Genomic DNA, 19,273 nt, shown 5'->3' on the forward strand with positions numbered 1-19,273 from the left:
AGAGGAAGTCTACCTCCAGTGTAAGCCCTCAGAGGAGGCAGTAATCGTGCCAGCATCCCTGAGCAGTATTTCTGAAGGTTTGCCTCTTCCTATCCACCACCGCCTTGGCAGCTGACCCGGGCTTCTGGGTAATCTCTAGCCAGAAGTTCTGCTCCCACTGCCCGTGAGCCACAGGGCCTATTGCATTTGGGCACGAGGGTAAGGAGGAGGGTGGCTGAGTTGTCACTGGAAGATAATAAAGAGGGACCTCCATATTTTATGATTATCTGGAGAATCTGATCTCTACTCTTCAGGATTACTTGACATTAAAGACATGTTATTTTCTCGTCGGTGAATTTGGAGCAAAGGAGACATCCATTAACTTGATTAGTAAAATGTTTTGGTTAATGGATTCTACTAGCCATTCTAATTTAGATGTATTCTCTGTTCCATAGGACACTCTTATTAAGTACAGAAAATTTACCAAACCGTTCCCAGCCTCAGAGGCCCGCCTCTCTGTCCAACAGTAATTAGCACGGAGGAAGTTTCACCTGAGAGCTGCCTGCCACGCCGATCAATTGCACCCTGCGGCTTCCACAGAGATACAGTGTGGCCAGGCAGTGCTCTGTGGACAGCTCTTTTTTCAGTGTCTAGTCTACGGGGACACCCGTGTCTGGAAAAGTGAGCCACCACGGGCACATTTCCTCATTCTCTCTGGTCTGAGTCCTCCGCAAGTAACTTGTCTCCTGAACTTGACATTTTCCTGTCCGTCCACCTCTTTAGCCGTCTCCCATCATTTAGCTGGTTTCTTTCATTCTTTCTTTTCTTTTCGATTTTAATCTGGTGCCAACTTGTAACTGTGGCCTGCCCTCTGCACACTGCTAGGGTTTACCTGTGACAGCAGACACTGCCTTTGGTTAGAGGGGCCACTCTGAGCTCCAGCTTCACACGTTCTCACTGTGGACGGAGTAGCTGAGGAATGAATTTCTTTCTCCTAGAGCATTCTGATTTAATTAGACTGATTTAGAACCTAGGCCTCAGTACTTTTTACAACTCACCAGGGCATTCTTATGTAAAGTGAAGGTTAAGAAGCTGTGCTCATACATTATACTTACACAATATTTTATGCTAATGATATCTTAATAAATCTGGAGAAGAAAAAAATAGAGCCTCTATACTGTTGGACAGAGAGGTGGGCCTCTGAGTCTGAGAACGGTTTGGTAAATTTTTTTGTACTTAATAAGAATGTCATATGGAACAGAGAATAAATCTAAATTAGAATGGCTAGTAGAATCCATTAACCAAAACATTATACTAGTCAAGTCAATGGATGTCCCCGCAGCTCAAATGCATTGACACAGCACTTGGCGTCCGTGAATTACAAGGCCAGAAGGCTGGCAAAGCTCACTTCGTTGTTTTCTTTAATGGGAAGGGGAAAAAATCCCTCTTCTTTAAAATACTGTTCATGTTTACTGTGAATAGTGTCAAGAAACATGCGCTGAAAGAGGAGAAAACACACATGAGCTCAAGTTCAGGCTCTGTGACCTTGGCCACGTCAATTATTTCTCTTGGAGCCCAGTGTTTCAAAACCCGGCAATGTGGGGATGGCACTCTCTAGAGCACCGGATTGTTCGAGGATCAAATTATAATAGCAGCTGCCACTCACTGCATGCTTGCTCTGATGTTCAGGCACCCTCCACGGGCTTTGTGTGAATTATCTCATTTCACTCTTGCAAAAGCCCATCTGAGGAAGTCTTGTAGGGAGACAGTGCATTAAAAAGCGCTTTGTAATTGGGAAATCTTTATGAAGATAGGACATGATTAAACCCCACATGGTGGAAAACATACAGATCTGACTTGACTTTATTTCTTCTTTATGCCTTCGGTTTAGCCCTTCACAGTTTTCCAAATCTCTTACAAAGCTCTGCCTAACTCTACATAACTGAGAAACACAGTAGGACTTACTTGTGACTCTTTTAATAGTGGAGTCATGGATAGTTCCACTGCACTTGACTGGTTTCTGGTTAATTGCAAACTGTGGCATCTTTGAACCCAGCCATCCCTTAGCGCCTCGCTTCGCAAAGTGTGATTCTTGGAGTTGTAGCATTGGCTTCACCAAAGTCCAGAGAAGGTTTAGAGCTTAAAATGTTTCATCTCATTCTGACATTAAGTATACTTCTATATTCTGGCAGTGGGACACATCAAGTCTAGGTCTAAATGTCACTTCTGGGCAAATAGAATACGGTCATTTCTTTGGATGTGATTAAGTCCTTCATATTTGCCACAATGTGCACCAGTAATCCTGAATTTAAAGATAGATTTCTTAACGGATACACTCATCTTGCTCTGATTTTACAGATATTGTTTCTTTTGTCATGTTTTGGAGGAGAGAGAGGAGATAAAATATCCCTGATGAAAATGCATGTTGTATGTACTTGAAGTCTTGATTATCCCCCTAATTGTCACTAGTTCTCTCACATTTCAATCCTGTCCCATACAGTGAACTTAGCCTTGGTCCATTGCACTTCCTAGAGTGCGCCTGGGCCCCTCGTGTATCTGCCGGCTTTGAGGCTGGGCTGTCCATCAGTACTACCCCTGCTTTCTCCTGACTCTTGATCGTCTATCTATCAGGGAATAGGAAAAGAAACAGTTATTATATCTGGTTGTAGCTCCAATAATAGAGTGTATTTTTAAAAAATAGAAATTTAAAATGTGATTTTTAAAAAATATGGACTTAATTGTCATTTGTCCTTGTTTTAATGAGTGGACTGCCCCCTGGTGGATAAGAACTGTCAGCTCACATGAAAACTAGTGTTTTTGCTATTTCAGGTCTGAATTCTTTTCCTTCAATTAATATGGATTGAATTCACCGGAACAGTAAGAATTAAACCCATAATATCTCAAATTCAATAAAATACAAAACTCTAATATTCAGAGGCGGATTTAACGGCAGACGCACTGGGCACGCGCCTTGGGCCCCAACTTCTGAGGGGCCCCGCAAAACCTCAACTTGACACTTTTTTCTAATGTAATGAGCCCAATATTTTTTTCTGCGCCTGGGGTCTCAACCAACTTTAATCCACCTCTGCTAATATTCCTTCAGATAGTCTTACAACATCCTCAAGCACAGGGACGGGGTCAGTCTTAATCTTTGTAAGTAAGTTTCCAGTTTTCTGGAGTGGAATCGGGAGCCCTAAGTTCCAATTAGTAGGTTATCTCACTGTCGCTGACACAGCTTGCATAAAATAATCGTTAGTAAAAAGAAAAATAGTACACAGTTTGTAATGGAATACACGGATTGCTAAGTGTCCATTTTCGTAGTACTTGGTAATAGCTGATACCTACGTAACTCACACAGTTTGAAGTATTTTAATGACTTTAATTTCCCCTTTTCTATGAGAAAGGTGTGGCTGCTATACTTACGCAAGTGAGGAAACTGCGACCTGCCACGCAGCTAGGAAGTGAGCGAGCTGGAATTTAAAACCCTGGTCATTGGGCTCCGTGAAGCATCTTCTTAACCCTCAGATCATCACAGGACACCCAGCTCTGCTCCTCAGGCTGCGCCACTGACGCAGACCTTGTAGGAGGCTAGGATGGGCCTGCGCAGACGCGCCCCTTCCCTTCCTGCACTCCCACTACCCTCCCCACTGCGGCACCTTCAGCGGTACCTATTAGAGGTGCAATAAAGGTCTCTGATCCATGAGCTTAGATTATTCCGTCTTATTCCAAAATTCTCACCTCCCAGTTTGTCATTCACTTCTGTTTCACTAAACTGCGGTGGGTCCTATATAACCCAAATCTGATCATTTGAATAATTCGAGAAAACAGATCAGGTTCTTCACACCTGCTGGAATCACCTGTAGCACTGCCAGAGCGGTTCCTTTTTCTTGTTCACAGAAAAACCAGATCCTCATTTCTACACATAACACTTTAGAGGGGATCTTTGACACCAGACTTTACCGAGGTTGTTAAAGGATTTACTGAAAGTCACTGACCTCCAGAATAAGATTTATACCACAAACCCTAGTATCCTGAGGTTTGCTCTCCCAACGTTGTCTGGGGAGCATGTGCGTTCTGACTGCTATTGTGGGTGACCCGTGGGTTTTCTGTTGGAATGTTTTCTTCTGGCTTCAGGCTCTTGTGGACTCGCTTACTCACACTGAGCACAGCAGGCTGGGGCTGCAGCTCTCTGTCTTTCCCACCCGACCACTTTGTGGCCTTGATCTTCAAAGCAGTTTGATCTCCCTGTTGGTAGCAAGAGGCACATCCTAGTCAGAAAACCAAAGACATCTCCCAATACTCAGAAATATGGACTCTTGGCATTTTTCAAGCCATACTGTGTAGTCACCTTGTCACCTTGTGTCAAACACTATGTGGGCATCCCTGCACACTGCTCAGTGTGCAAGAAGCACTCATCCGTGATGTTGGCTGTCATACGTCCGTGGGAGCTCTCCACAAACCAATTTTGTTTTCATACAATCGTCTTCCTGGGAATCAGTGAGGCTTTTGGAAATTACTGCAGGACTCTATGCACACTCAGATACTTGAAAGAGATTTCTGAAGATACTAAGTGAAGGATGCCCTCTCAGTGGTCTAAGAGGAATAACAGGGTTTCAGAATACAATCTAATATTTCTAGTAACCTGGGCATGTTACTTTTCTTTAAATTAAATATGAAGGGACCCAGAAATCCTTCTGCTTAGCCCTGCTTCTAATTAAACTTATTTTATATGGTACTTTGTTGGTTTTTAGTAGATCTAGAAAGAAAAAACACTTCAGTCAGCAATGCAACTTTAAAACATTACATTTTCACACATACAAAAATGAAATTCTAATACTTCTCAAGCCTGAAGTATTGATATAATTAATATAAGCTTTAATTGGTTTTCCTTTTTCCCTCCTGAAAGAAAAAAAAAAATGCTTACCATCTGCATTCACCCAGAAGCACATTCATGGTTGAAATCAGACGGTCTGGGTGTTTTGGACACAAAAGAAACCTTTGAAAACTCTGATTTGAGCATATGAGTGTCAAGAACCCCCACAACAGAGCCAATCCAAAACGTGCTACAGTGTTCCCATTCAGAGAGCATCAATGCGCCTCTTTAATGGTTTTTCGGCATCCCAGGAAATTGTGATTACATGGCATTAGCTTTTCATTTTCTAAAGAATGGATGAAAAGCATGAAAGTCCTCTTAACAATGTGAAGAAAAGTATTTTTGGTTCTGGTAAACTTCTGCTGTTCTCTGATAAAACTACACAGAAAATGGCTTTAAGATCTCTCTTTACAATCATACATACAATTGTAGCTCAGTAGTGTGGGTGCTGGAGAGACTACCACCTCATCCAGCTTGAAAGAGACCCCCAAGTGGCCATTGTTCTCCTCGAACAGTGACTTAGTCAAGGATGGTATTCATTCTAACGATACCATGAATTTAACTGTCCTTTCGCTGTGAGATACACCTATTTTTCTATAGATTTGGGGGAGGAAATATTTCCAAGTAAATCACTGTAGGTTTTGGTGGAAATTCAGTTCATCTAGTGGACTCCACATATGCTATATAGAGGCAGAGAGTACTCAGTACTCCATGATGTGTACAACTGGTGAGAGTAACATTGACTTGGCTATGTTATATATGTACCAGTAGTATTTGTTGAATATCAACAAAAAGCAACAAGACTAGGAATAGACCATCAGTGGCTTCTAAGTACATTTACATGAACTCAGATATTCCTTCAAGGTTTAGGTAAGAAACCCAGGTCTAAATCACAGAATATTTGAGGGCCAGATAAAGATTGGGGCTACCATCACTCATACCATTATCAATTCAATGTATTGTGATAATCAAATAATACAAAGTCTTATCAGACCTCAAAAGCTCTAAACCCGTGCCCATTGAATTTCAATGTGCTTAATGATTTGCTTGGATAAGTATTTCCTTATATATATTTTTAAGATTTAAATTAATTGATTGATTGATTGATTTAATTTAGAGAGAAAAGAAGGGAGAGACAGACGGAGAGAAAAAGAGAAGCATCAATCTGTTCCTCTCTGTGCCTGGACCCGTAACCTTTGACCTTCAGGATGATGCTCTGACTAATCAACCGAGCTACCATCCAGGGTCAGTTCCTTATTAAAGATGCAGATTCTCAGCCTCCTCCCTTGAAAAAGCCCTGATTCATTGCATCTGGGATAGAACTCAGGAGCCAGATCTGAACAAACATACCAGATGATTCTGATGCAGGGGTCAGTGGGGGACTCTTAGAGAAATAAAAATGTTATCTTCATCCCTTTTATCCACTTTTTATATTCACCTAATCTGAACCTTTGGATCATCCCCATCTGCCCAAGTGCTTTTACTCATCTTGTTGAGATTGTTTGATTTTTGGATAAGGAATTTTATTTCCTTTTTACATAAGCATATAGTCATAAATGGCCACTCCACTGTCACCTGGAGGGGAAGGCTCAGCGGTAGATACTTTGTGAAGAGATTCTGCTACAGCCACGCATATCCTGAAACAATTCACTTAGAATGGACTTTCCTAGGCCTGCACTTCCCTTACTTTGCAATGCTCTAAGGAGGAGTTATATGCATTTTCCCCCATGTTGTATATCTTTGCTACTCAGAGTGTGGTCTGACATGGGACTGGACACCTCTAAGTTCCACCTGATATAACCAGTTGTGTTTAGGTTCTCCAAAGGTCAACTGAGGGGAGCGGTAGGAAGCATGGCCGTCCTCTCCTCAGAGCCAACTCGTCTTGTCCTGGTAAGTAATAAAGAGAGAAAAAGTCTTAAGCTCGTGTGCTTATTCATCAAAGCATGGTGACTCAATTTTCAGGCTAGCCAGTAAAGGAGATACTCTTGGTAGATGTCCCTTCCTCAGTAGGAAGCATTTTCTACTTTGGGGGAGGAAGCTCACCTTGAAATCTGAAAACGTCAGTTCCTCGGTTTCCCAGCTTTCCTTGCAGCTCAGCCCGAGCATGCAGTGACCCACTGTCAGAAGAAAATGCTGAAACAAGGGAGCTCAAGGCGCATGTGTGCTGAAGAGCACGGCGGCAGAGATGGCAGGGACACACGATGTGAAGAGCTGGCAGTGTCTGTGGCGTTAGCACAAGTTTCTTGTTCTCTGTGGGTGGTGGAGGTAGTTCAAGCAGTGGTACCCGAGCCTAGGATGGCGGCAGTGGTGGCTTCATGGAACCAATTCCAAAGCATGATCTGGGCATTGCTCTAGCTCTATTTTTCAGGTGAGTTGTTCAGTATTCTTCAAGAATTTTTTTTCCTCCTTAAAATAGCCAGTTTTGATTTCTGTTGATTGCAACTAACAAGTGACACTTTCAGAATGCTGGGGAATGGAGGGCATGCCTACAAGAATTTCAGAATCGAGCCCTTCCCTTTACAGGAAGATCAAGCGATCTTACACAGATCATTAAAAATTCAGGCATTGTCTTCATTTCCCAAATTGTTTGATGACATGTTTGTGGAGAGCTAGGTCTGAAGTTTGGGAGCCAATTAGATAGCTGTCAGAAGCAATGTCAAGAAAATGAGGAGGAGAAAAAAAAGCAAAAAATAATAATAATAATAAAAAGAGAGAAAATAAGGAGATTCTAGTATGAAATCACTCAAATCCAATCTATTTTCTCCCGTGGGCTTTTCATGAGATTGTAGGGGGTAGATGAAGGGCTTAGACCAGTGGTCCCCAAACTATGGCCCGCGGGCCACATGCGGCCCCCTGAGGCCATTTATCCGGCCCCCGCTGCACTTCCGGAAGGGGCACCTCTTTCATTGGTGGTCAGTGAGAGGAGCATAGTTCCCATTGAAATACTGGTCAGTTTGTTGATTTAAATTTACTTGTTCTTTATTTTAAATATTGTATTTGTTCCCGTTTTGTTTTTTTACTTTAAAATAAGATATGTGCAGTGTGCATAGGGATTTGTTCATAGATTTTTTTTATAGTACGGCCCTCCAACAGTCTGAGGGACAGTGGACTGGCCCCCTGTGTAAAAAGTTTGGGGACCCCTGGCTTAGACTCTTCTGTTCTAAGAAAATTAATTTTTCAACTTGTATTCATTTAGTACTTTTTTGAACTCCAAAATGTGCCTATTCTACACCAGCAGAATGGTATGAAGTGGTGTAATCAAGAGAGGCCACAAACAAAAAGCAGGTGTTTCCATTGCTGCAGGTGGTAAGAACTTCAGTGTGATGAAGAGAATTCTCAAGAATATCCATGGCGAGTTCTTTTAACTTAAGCTGCCCACTGGAGCGCACCAGCAGTAAACGCCACCCAACACCACCATAAGCATCCCAGCAGAGAGAGACTCTAAAATATGGTGCTAAATTTACAAATTTGATGAAACCATCAAATTCATTTTCTCATATGATGCAATTCATAATTTTAGTTGCAAAAGTTAAGTCCTTAAGCAACTTGATAGGACATGTAATAGAAAAATGTACATTTAAAAAAAATCTCCTCTAGTACGATGCAAGTGTCATGAAAATAGGGCCTTTGGTTGGTTGTTCAATGCACCTGTGTCCCTAACACATAGTAGGTGCTAGATCAGACTTGTTTGGTGAGAGAAGATCATACATAATCCCTTAGAATTTGTGAAGAAGAGAGAGAGTGTGTGTGTTAACGTATTGCTTATTGTGCTGACCATTTCTTTGCAGCAAACTCTTACCGCTGAATATGGTTAGGGGGAGAAACATGTGACTGTTTCGTCTCCTTTCCCCTCCATTTTCAGGTAAAGGAATGCTAGCAGTGAGTCAGACCTCAGGTAGGTCTTGCTTCTTCTGCACGTCACTTCTCTCTTTAGGATTCTCGGCTTTGATATTGAACACAGAGGTTCTGTAAACACAAAGGAACTTGACTTGAACATACTAGGATTTTTCCACATATGTCAATATGTTCTGTTTTATGATGTGACAAGATGTAATTGTTTTTTGTTTTTGTTTTTTTTTCTTGCTTGTTTGTTTTTTCAGTTCTATAACTTTATTAGAAAACCAGCAGTTACTTCGCATGCACACTGTTTGCAGATTTTTGAAAATGTAGATGACCAACGTACAGAGCTTGTTTGGTGGATCTTCAACCTCGTTGTGTTTTCTAGACAACCGCACCCAGATACAGCATGGGGCATCCCTTATTCCTCTGGTCCAACCAGCTTTGTTGAGTGTGCACATCTGGAGTTCCCATCTCCTTCATAGAAAATTTCCAGGACTCTTTGAGTACTCAAGGAGAACACTTCTTTAAACCTACTCCATGGATGCGCTTGTGAATGCTGATGGTGTATTCTGTGGTCACTGTCTTGTTGATGGCAGAACAGCCCTTCTTCTCACCACCCTTCAATGCGAGAGCCATTATGTCAGGTCCAAGTTGGAAAGCTAACGAATTGTTTTAACTTCAAAATCAATTCTGGCAAAGTGTAAGGCTTTAAAAACCTTTATGACTCTCCAACATTCTCCTTGTTTTTGAAGCAATCAGTAGTTTATTTTTTCTTTTTTTTTTTTTTAATGAGGGCAGGGGAGATAGACAGAATCCCACATGCAACCCAGCAACCTTTGTCCGGGACAGATGCTCAGTACCGAGCTATGCTTAGCAGATCAACCAAGCTATCTTCAGTGCCTGGGGCCATGCTCAGTGCCCAGGGCCACACTCAACCAATTGAGCCACAGGCTGCTAGAAGGGAAGAGAGAGAAAAGGGGGAGAGGGAGGGGAACAGAAGCAGATGGTCACTTCTCATGTGTGCCCTGACTGGGGATCAAACCCGGGACTTCCACACTCCACTGAGCAACTAGCCAGAGCAAGTAGTTCCTATCTAAATTTGCAATTTATTTGTGAATCTGATATCCTTCCTCTACTTTACATAGTAAATATTGTAAATAATACCAAGAATGTTCTTTGATATTAGAGTTGGGAATTAAAATTTCATTTTAAATGTATTCCACAAATAATTTGATGTCTGATTCTGTAAATGTCATTTTTAATGTACTTACAACTGTTTTCCCAACAACTGTTCTGGCAAAAAGCCACATTATGCAGCAAATGCTCTTTAATTTCTTGGATTAAATAACACACATAATTACCTTTGTCTTTGTTTCATTTTTACTTTCTGTGACTCATTTTGCCGGCTCTGAACATTAAAAATAAGGAGTAAATTCTGGTCACCTTTTTGTTTTCATTACATATTTTTCATTTTTTAAAGATTTTATTTATTGATTTTAGATGGAGGAGAGAGAGAGAAAGTGGTGGGGAGGAGCAGGAAGCATCAACTCATTGTTGCTTCCTGTAGTGCCTTGACTGGGCAAGCCCAGGGTTTCGAACCAGCAACCTCAGTGTTCCAGGTCTAGATTTTCTCTACTGTGCCCCCACAGGTTAGTCTCTCACCATATTTTTTGGGGGGAAAAATGTAAAAACTCAAAATAAGAATATAAAATGCCTCTAAGTACTCAGTTCAATTCAATTCCAGAAGACAGACAACTGTATTCATTTTGTAGGGCTTCCGTAACAAAGTACTACAAACTAGGTGGCTTAAAACAACAGAAATTTATTGTCTCAGAGTTCTGAAAGCTGCTATTCTGAAACCAACACTGGGCCTTCCTCCTGCTGAAACCTGTATGGAATCCTTCTTTACTCTCCCTCGCTTCTGGTGGTTTGTCAGGATCGGCGGCATTCGTTGGCTTATAGCTGTGTCACTCCAGTCCTCTGGGGTCACACTCTCTGCATTTTCTGTTCTGTCTTCATGCAGTGATCTTCTTATAAGGACACCAGTCATATTAGATTAGCCCTATACCCCCACACAGGTTGACCTTACTTAACTAAGTGCACCTGCACCACCACCATTTCCAAATAAGATCACGTTATAAATACTGCGGGTTAGAAACTCAACATATCTTCTCTTCAGCGGGCACAATTCAACCTATAACGATACCGATTTTGCTATGCTTAATTGAAAAATATTTGTATAGTTCCATTAAAGCCTATTATATTATTAAAACTATTTCTGAGTCAGAAGAAAATTTTGGTCTAGAAATTTGAGAGAAAAACTTGAATATGGTTCAGCAAAACCCCAAGAAGAAGCACTATCATGTTAGTCAAGACATAGCAAGAAGAGCTGAAGTTTAGGGAGCAGGGGAATACATTTCTCTCCTCTCTGTTCATGACCAAGAGAAAGTAAAAACATGTGGGTTTCTTGGTTGTTGTGGACTGAATTGTGACCTCCACCCCTCAAAATTCATATTGAAGCCTTAACCCATATGTGACAGTATTTGGAAATGGGGCCTTTGCAAGGTAATTAGGTTTAGATGATGTCCTGAGACCTTTTATTCATTCCGTTCTCTACTGTGCTGCTGCTATATGGTAAAGTTCCATATTTAAATCTATTAATCTCTAAGCAATAATTAAGAATGCTTTTTCTCAGTAACATGGGTAATATGATAATATAAATATACACAATCTTTTAGCTAATACATACTACAATATTGTATTATTACAAAAAAGAACCATGTGGCTGAGAAAAGGCATTATTGCCTCCAAAAGGCAAAAAGAAAGGTAAAAAAAGAGAAAGAAAATACACACAAAGAAGAGCTGCATATCACCAGAAATCATAATTCAAACAAATACTCTGAAGCAGATCCAATTCATTTCAAATTAATTTCTTGAGTGTTTCCTTATATTATTGTCTGGACTTTGATGTATTACACAGGATAATGAATATACCTACTTTCTTAAAAAAAGGGGGGGAGGGTTAAAGTTAGAAAAATAATGTAGTTAGAGCCATGTCACTAACACTAGCCATGTCACTGACAAAAGATGACCGTTACAAAAGTTGATGTTCTTTCACAAACAGTCTTATTTTATTCACATTAAACACACATCTCAGGTTGGATCATTTTTCACTAATAAAATTGCCCTAAGGCTTAATACTAGACAGTATAAAGTCTAAGAATTGACAATTGAACCCAACAGAAGCACAGAGTGATACATTTTTTACAAAAACCTTGAAATATTGATAAATAGCAAATTTTTCCTATATTTCCCAATACATTTAATAGTGGTTATACAATTGCACCTAGGTATGTTTTTAATGCTGTTTAGCTATTGATGATGTTTCTTTATGTATTAGCTAATATATTAATATATTTGATACATGTGTAAAGATGTGTACATTTATTACCATAGACACATATATATGTATGTTTTTGTGTATATGCACAGATTTGTATACATACACATATGACCATTTATGTACCTCTTAGAAGAGCTTGAACTGTGTGCAAGAGTTTCTGAACTCTTTGGACTATGATAAAATTAATAGAGTGCTAAATAAATAAATAGAATAAAGAATAAATGTGGAAAAAGGGCATTGGTAATATCTTGATGTTTCAGTTTATGTTTTAAGAATGTGTCCCTTTGGCCCTGGCCGGTTGGCTCGATGGTAAAGCTTTGGCCTGGCGTTTGGAAGTCCAGGGTTTGATTCCCGGCCAGGGCACACAGGAGAAGCGCCCATCTGCTTCTCCACTCTTCTCCTTCTCCTTTCTCTTTGTCTCTCTCTTCCCTTCCTGCAGCCCCGGCTCCATTGGAGCAAAGTTGGCCCGGGCACTGAGATCCCTATGTGGAGTCCCACTTACATGTGGAGTCTAAGAACAATATAAACAAACAAACAAAACAGAAAAAGACTCATGCATACAGAAAACAGACTGATGATTGCCAGACAGGAGGAGGCATGGGGAACTGGATGAAGGGTGAAGGGGTTGAGAAATACAGACTAGTAGTTAGCTCTATGGCCTCCGCCTCAAGTACTAAAATGGCTCTGGCTGCAATGAAGCAACGCCCCAGATGGGCAGAGCATCGCCCCGTGGTGGGCATGCCAGGTGGATCCCAGTCGGGCGCATGCGGGAGTCTGTCTGACTGCCTTCTCGCTTCTAACTTCAGGAAAAATAGAAAAAATAAAAAAAAAAAGAATGTGTCCCCCTTGACATCATGGATGAGCCTCAAGGGTAATATGCTAAGTGAAATGTGTCAGACAGAGAAAGAGAGATACCATTTAATCCCACTTACATGTGGAGTCTAAGAACAATATAAACAAACAAACAAAACAGAAAAAGACTCATGCATACAGAAAACAGACTGATGATTGCCAGACAGGAGGAGGCATGGGAAACTGGATGAAGGGTGAAGGGGTTGAGAAATACAGACTAGTAGTTAAAATGAAACAAGAGAAAAGGACTGTGCTCCCCTCATGAAATCAGAGAGCATCGTTGTTTGGAAGAACTTGTTTGACAGTGAGCTACATGATGACTAGCAGATCCCATCTTGAGACTGAAGTCTTGACTCTCCTCCGTTCTCTCGGCTATAGTTGCCTCATTTATAAAAGGAGAGGGATTATGCTAGGTGATATTTGAGGACTCTTCTATCTCTAACATGCTATGAATTTTCAATATTATTAACTATTGATACTTTTCATGACAGCGAGTAGTTGAATCCTAATTGCATTTTCTTCCCTGTGTTAGTGTGTTTCAACCTTCTGAGATTTAGTATTAGACAAGAAATATATTGGACTCTCTTTTTCCTGACATAAGGGAATGCAGCTGGTAGAGTAAATTGTGTCCCTTTCGGGGACTTACATAAACTATTTCACATCGCTGGGCTGCTTCTGAAGATGTTAGGGACCTGCAAGGGAGAGGACTAAAATCACAGTTGGGTAATAAACAAGCCAAGAGAAACTTCCTTTGAGTCTGCAAAATAAAACACACAGAGTTTTAGTATTTAAGATGTTTAAATTCACCATATCGGTCATATAGTATCTATTTTGAAGTTTAGGATTCCTGACAGACCTTTCAAGTCATCTCAGCATTCAGTGTAAAAGTCTCCAGGATTCTTGCCATTCTGTTAGGAATTCTCTGCCCAACTCTAGCTCCCCTGCCTTCTCCAGTATATACATTCCCCCTGGCACACACACCACAGGTTTCCACATGGCTAGCTTTAATTCAGTTCAGCAAGTATTTATGAACTGAACACTCCATGCCCAACACTGTGGTAGGTGTTAGGGGTATAAGCACATCTGAAAGACAGATATACCAATATGAGTTAACCACAAAGCACTCCTCTGGGTGAAGTGAACAAATTGACCTGCTGTGTAGCTTCGTTTAACATTGAACACTTGAAAATTAAAGAACCACTAACTTAGATTTTTAAACATTTATTTTATTATTATTATTTTCTTTAACTTTCTTTTTTTCCACAGTTAACGATGACCTCTTCATCTTGCCGACACTAGAAATTCTGTCTTGTAATGTTATGGCTGATTCATGACAGGAGAATGACTGCATTCGTGTCTACAAGGACACTCCTATTTACTCTTTCAAGAAAGAAGGTAAAGGTTTCTATCCTTTCAGCCAAAAGTGATACCAAACTATTAACATACATTTAAAAGAAGTGGTGGTCAAGACACATTGTTTATAGTCACACTTAAAATAATGTGGTCTGTCAAGAAGGCTTTCCTGCACACCCTCGTTGTATAGATGGTATTAAAAGGTAGATTTGGCAGAAATATTAATAACCAGAAACCCATGTAAAATTCATACACTCCTGGCCCAGCGGGCTCCAGCTCACCAACCCAAAGGCTGAGGAAAGCTGAATAGAAGTTGGAAAAAAGATTTAACTTGTGCCTGACCTGTGGTGGCGCAGTGGATAAAGCGTCGACCTAGAAATGCTGAGGTCGCCGGTTCAAAACCCTGGGCTTGCCTGGTCAAAGCACATATGGGAGTTGATGCTTCCAGCTCCTCCCCCCTGTCTCTCTCTCTGTCTCTCTCTCTCTCCTCTCTAAAATGAATAAATTAAAAAAAAAAAAAGATTTAACTTGCTTTGATATATTTCTTCATGAGATGCAAGAGGAGATAGCTAAGTACTCAATAGTAAACTAATTAAACCTAAAATCTGTTTGCTTCTCCTGAAAAATATTGAACTTGCATTTTACACAAAAGAATGTTGACCTCTAGTTTTAAAGTTCTGTCTAGCAACTAATCGGTCTGTTTCTATGAGGATGTGCAGAGGTTGGATTGTCTAGATACGCAGTTTCATGTGGTAGTCACTAGTTACATGTGGTTAGTGAACACTTCAAATGTGAGTCGTCCAAACTAAGAGCTACTCTAAGTGTGTTCTAACATACCCTGGACTTTGAAGACTTAAGTGAAAAAAAAAAAATTTAAAATACCTGATTAATCTTTTTGTTATATTGGTTACATGATAAAATGATAATATTTTGGATATATTGATTAAATATACTAAAACTAATTTCATGTGTTACATGGCATGCATTGTATTTCTGTTGACAGCTCTGATCTATAACCTAATTTAAAGCACTTCAATAAAGACAGTGTTATCACATATGAGTATAATATGTAATGTTAGGTTTTTTTTGTTTTTTTTTTTCATTTTTCTGAAGCTGGAAACAGGGAGAGACAGTCAGACAGACTCCCGCATGCGCCCGACCGGGATCCACCCGGCACGCCCACCATGGGGCGACGCTCTGCCCACCAGGGGGCGATGCTCTGCCCATCCTGGGCGTCGCCATGTTGCGACCAGAGCCACTCTAGCGCCTGAGGCAGAGGCCAAGGAGCCATCCCCAGCGCCCGGGCCATCTTTGCTCCAATGGAGCCTTGGCTGTGGGAGGGGAAGAGAGAGACAGAGAGGAAAGCGCGGCGGAGGGGTGGAGAAGCAAATGGGCGCTTCTTCTGTGTGCCCTGGCCGGGAATCGAACCCGGGTCCTCCGCACGCTAGGCCGATGCTCTACCGCTGAGCCAACCGGCCAGGGCCAATGTTAGTTTTAATTACACTTTACAAGTGGATATTTGAAAGTCAACATTCTGGAAATGTATCTTACAAACATTTCAAATATCTTTATCTCTTATCAACCCCAGAGGGCTTGTGAGGTAGACTGTATAATGGTTCTAATATGTACGGCGATATTAGGAGTCCTTCCTATTAGAGAACTATATGTAGTCTGGCTTCATGTGACTTACGTTGGCTAAAGAAATGTGATGGCAATGACATATACCACCATGAGCAGATGCATCAAGAACCATCACATGGTCTGACAACTCTCTGCCTTGAGGCACAAGGGGCAGCTCCAGCTTAAGCTTTTTTAATGTCACAGTAAAACCACTTCTGCTCAAGGGAGAGCTGCTCCATCAGGCTCAGTGACCACATGATCCAAAGCAGGCCCTTTCCCCACCTCTGTTCATAACAGAACGCTGACATGTGAGCCTGGAAGGTTGGGAAGAACAAGAGGCTCGGATGGATAGTGTCCTTTGGCACGAACATCGATGTTTACATTAGGGACAATGGTCAGGGTAAGTCCCCCACCAAAGGGACTTTCAGGCAGAAGACTGGTATTCAGGGCAGCTGATAGCAGGCAGAAATTCAGCCGTGAGATGATTGAAGCTGAGAGTCTGTTTTAATAACACAGGAGGTCCTCAGGTTATGACGTAGTTCCCTTCCTACAACAGTGACATAACCCAAATTTTGGTGTAAGTCAAAACACACCCTAGCCTAAGTCACTTACCTATCCTAACACAGTTGTAAAATCAGAATCTAGAACATAAAAACACAACTAAGCCACAGAAAGAGGAAAAGGACATAAATATACTATACTGTACACCATACTATAGTAACAGAAAAAAATGACAAAAACTGAGTGTAAAATCAATTCCTTACCTTTATTCCTGTGGTCGGCTTGCACACTGGAAGGGGCATTGCAAGGTGGGGGAGAGTGACCTACTGGGAGGAGGAAGCTGGAGAGGCAGGAGAACCTGCAGGAGGAGCTGGAGACACTGGGTCAGGTGAATCAGGATTGTCTAAGGAACATGCAGGAGACACTGGAGATGATTCTACCTGTACTACAGGTGTTTCATCTGGAGAAGCAGCTGATGTAGAGGGTACAGGATCTGTTGCAGGCCTCTCTACCTTCTTAAAGAATTGTTCCAGGCTAGTCTGGTTCTGCCTACAGCATTGCAAGGCATCCATAACAGCTCTGTAGACACTACTGAATCTGTCATCGCTGGGGTCATCAGCCTGCAGATTCGCTAACCATAGAAAAACTTTCTGCCAAACCCTTGGTAGTAAATTTCTTGGGTTCTGGGTTTCTATTTCTTCCTCTTCAATCAGCTGCTTCTCCAACTGAATGAGGTCCTCAGCAGACAGCTCCTCTCCATGTGACGCCAATAGGTTCTGTGACATCCATTGTGGTGGCTTTCCTCTTCTTCGAAGTACTACCATCTGAAGACTCGGACTTTCATTTAGGAGCCATGATAAGGGCCAAAGAGTCGCCAAAAAAACAACACAAATGGCACACTTGCGCTTTTAACAGTCCAAAATGGCGTAGGTGAGCGCACTGGGGGATGTCAACTCCCTCATTCATACGCTGCATTACTGCATCCTGTTCCACTGTGCACAACCAAAGCAGTTCACCCATGCAGTTCGTAAGTAGGATGCTAACAGCGTAAGCCGAAACACTCATGTCTCAATTTTTTAAAAGTTTTTATGAGAGTGAGCATCATAAAGTAAAAATGTCCTATGTTGAGTCTGTTGTACCCCAAGGACCCTCTGTAATTCTAATGATCATAGATATCTGTGTGTTTTTTCTCCCTCTTGGCTGACTGGGAAACCCAGTCTTAAAAAGACTTTGTGGCCCCGGCCGGTTGGCTCAGCGGTAGAGCGTCAGCCTGGTGTGCGGAAGTCCCGGGTTCGATTCCCGGCCAGGGCACACAGGAGAGGCGCCCATCTGCTTCTCCACCCCTCCCCCTCTCCTTCCTCTCTGTCTCTCTCTTCCCCTCCCGCAGCCAAGGCTCCATTGGAGCAAAGATGGCCCGGGCGCTGGGGATGGCTCCTTGGCCTCTGCCCCAGGCGCTAGAGTGGCTCTGGTCGCAACAGAGCGACGCCCCGGATGGGCAGAGCATCGCCCCTTGGTGGGCAGAGCGTAGCCCCTGGTGGGCGTGCCGGGTGGATCCCGGTCTGGCGCATGCGGGAGTCTGTCTGACTGCCTCCCTGTTTCCAGCTTAAGAAAATAAAAAATAAAAATAAAAAAAGATAGATAGATAAATAAATAAATAAATAAATAAATAAAAGACTTTTCAAGCAGAAGTGAAGTCCCTCTTGGGGAATTCTAGACAAAACTAGTAGACCTACTAAAAGCAGGAGTTTTAAGACACATGGAAAACATATTCATAGAATAAAATTCTGTAAAAGTAAATACCAGACTGTAAACAGGATTTTAATTACTATTGCTTACCTATATGTGCAGAAATGTTTTACAAATAACATGTAACCTTTTTGAATATTTTATAAGTTATTTAAAAAACATGTTAATTGTTATACATCTAAGAAGAAATGCATGGATTTCCCCCAAAACATTAGGGAGTACCTACTCTACACTTTTAAGGAGAAAATGCTTAAACTTCTTATTTAATTTTGCAAAAACAGTATTTGTCATCAGTGACTGGACGTAAGGAGGTAGAGCTTTCTTTTTAAGTGGATTGTAGAACTTCTGGTGTAGCATGCACCGGATACGAGAACAAACGTCGGAGACTTTCAGGAGTATAGATGTTTCTTTATTGGCCAGTTTAACTTGCGCAGGGGCGAATTCCCTGATGTCCAGAGACACCGTACTCACAAGGAGCTGCAATGGGAATCGCACCTAGTGCTTACAGCTAAGTCTTTTTATAAGCTCAGCAAGCAAGCAGTTCATAGAAGCAAATGTGGCAGTTAGCTATTGGCTGATTCATACTTATGTAGCATACCAACCCAAATATGAATGGAATTTTTCAAAATTCTGCAAGTCTAAACACGTATACTGTTATTGTGTGGTCAGTGAGTCAGTATCTTGAACAACCTAAACACATATACTGTTATTGTGTGGTCAGTGAGTCAGTATCTTGAACAACCTTGGTCATGGCATTCCTAACAGTCAGGGACAGGACCTGCCTGTACACTTAAGTTCCCTGTTCTGTTAGTGCCTTGTCTACATCCTGTTACTTTAAACATTCTGATCTTTTCTTGGTCTTTACACTGGGATCCAGCTAGAGATAATCAACAAGTGATTTCAAAACATACCTTTTAATTGATTATGATACAAACTGAGTTTCAAATACAGGGGATGGGGAAAGTAACCTGGTCTCTGACTTTCAACCAGTGGGCATTACAATCACCGCCAGTTCCATCTCCTGCCAACACTGACATGCATGAGAAGGTGGAAGAGAGTGAGGGATGTGCTCATTTTCTGAAGCCCTAGGAAATATTTCTAGTGTA

General features: G+C 41.5%; 1 pseudogene; it reads right to left on the reverse strand.

Annotated features, from left to right (window-relative positions):
- Positions 1-4,002: 4,002 nt before the first annotated feature.
- Positions 4,003-9,352, reverse strand: LOC136406455 (large ribosomal subunit protein eL31-like; annotated as a pseudogene).
- Positions 9,353-19,273: the final 9,921 nt, after the last annotated feature.

This window comes from Saccopteryx leptura, chromosome 5 (genome assembly GCF_036850995.1).
Source record: "Saccopteryx leptura isolate mSacLep1 chromosome 5, mSacLep1_pri_phased_curated, whole genome shotgun sequence".
In the NCBI taxonomy this organism is placed as follows: domain Eukaryota; kingdom Metazoa; phylum Chordata; class Mammalia; order Chiroptera; family Emballonuridae; genus Saccopteryx; species Saccopteryx leptura.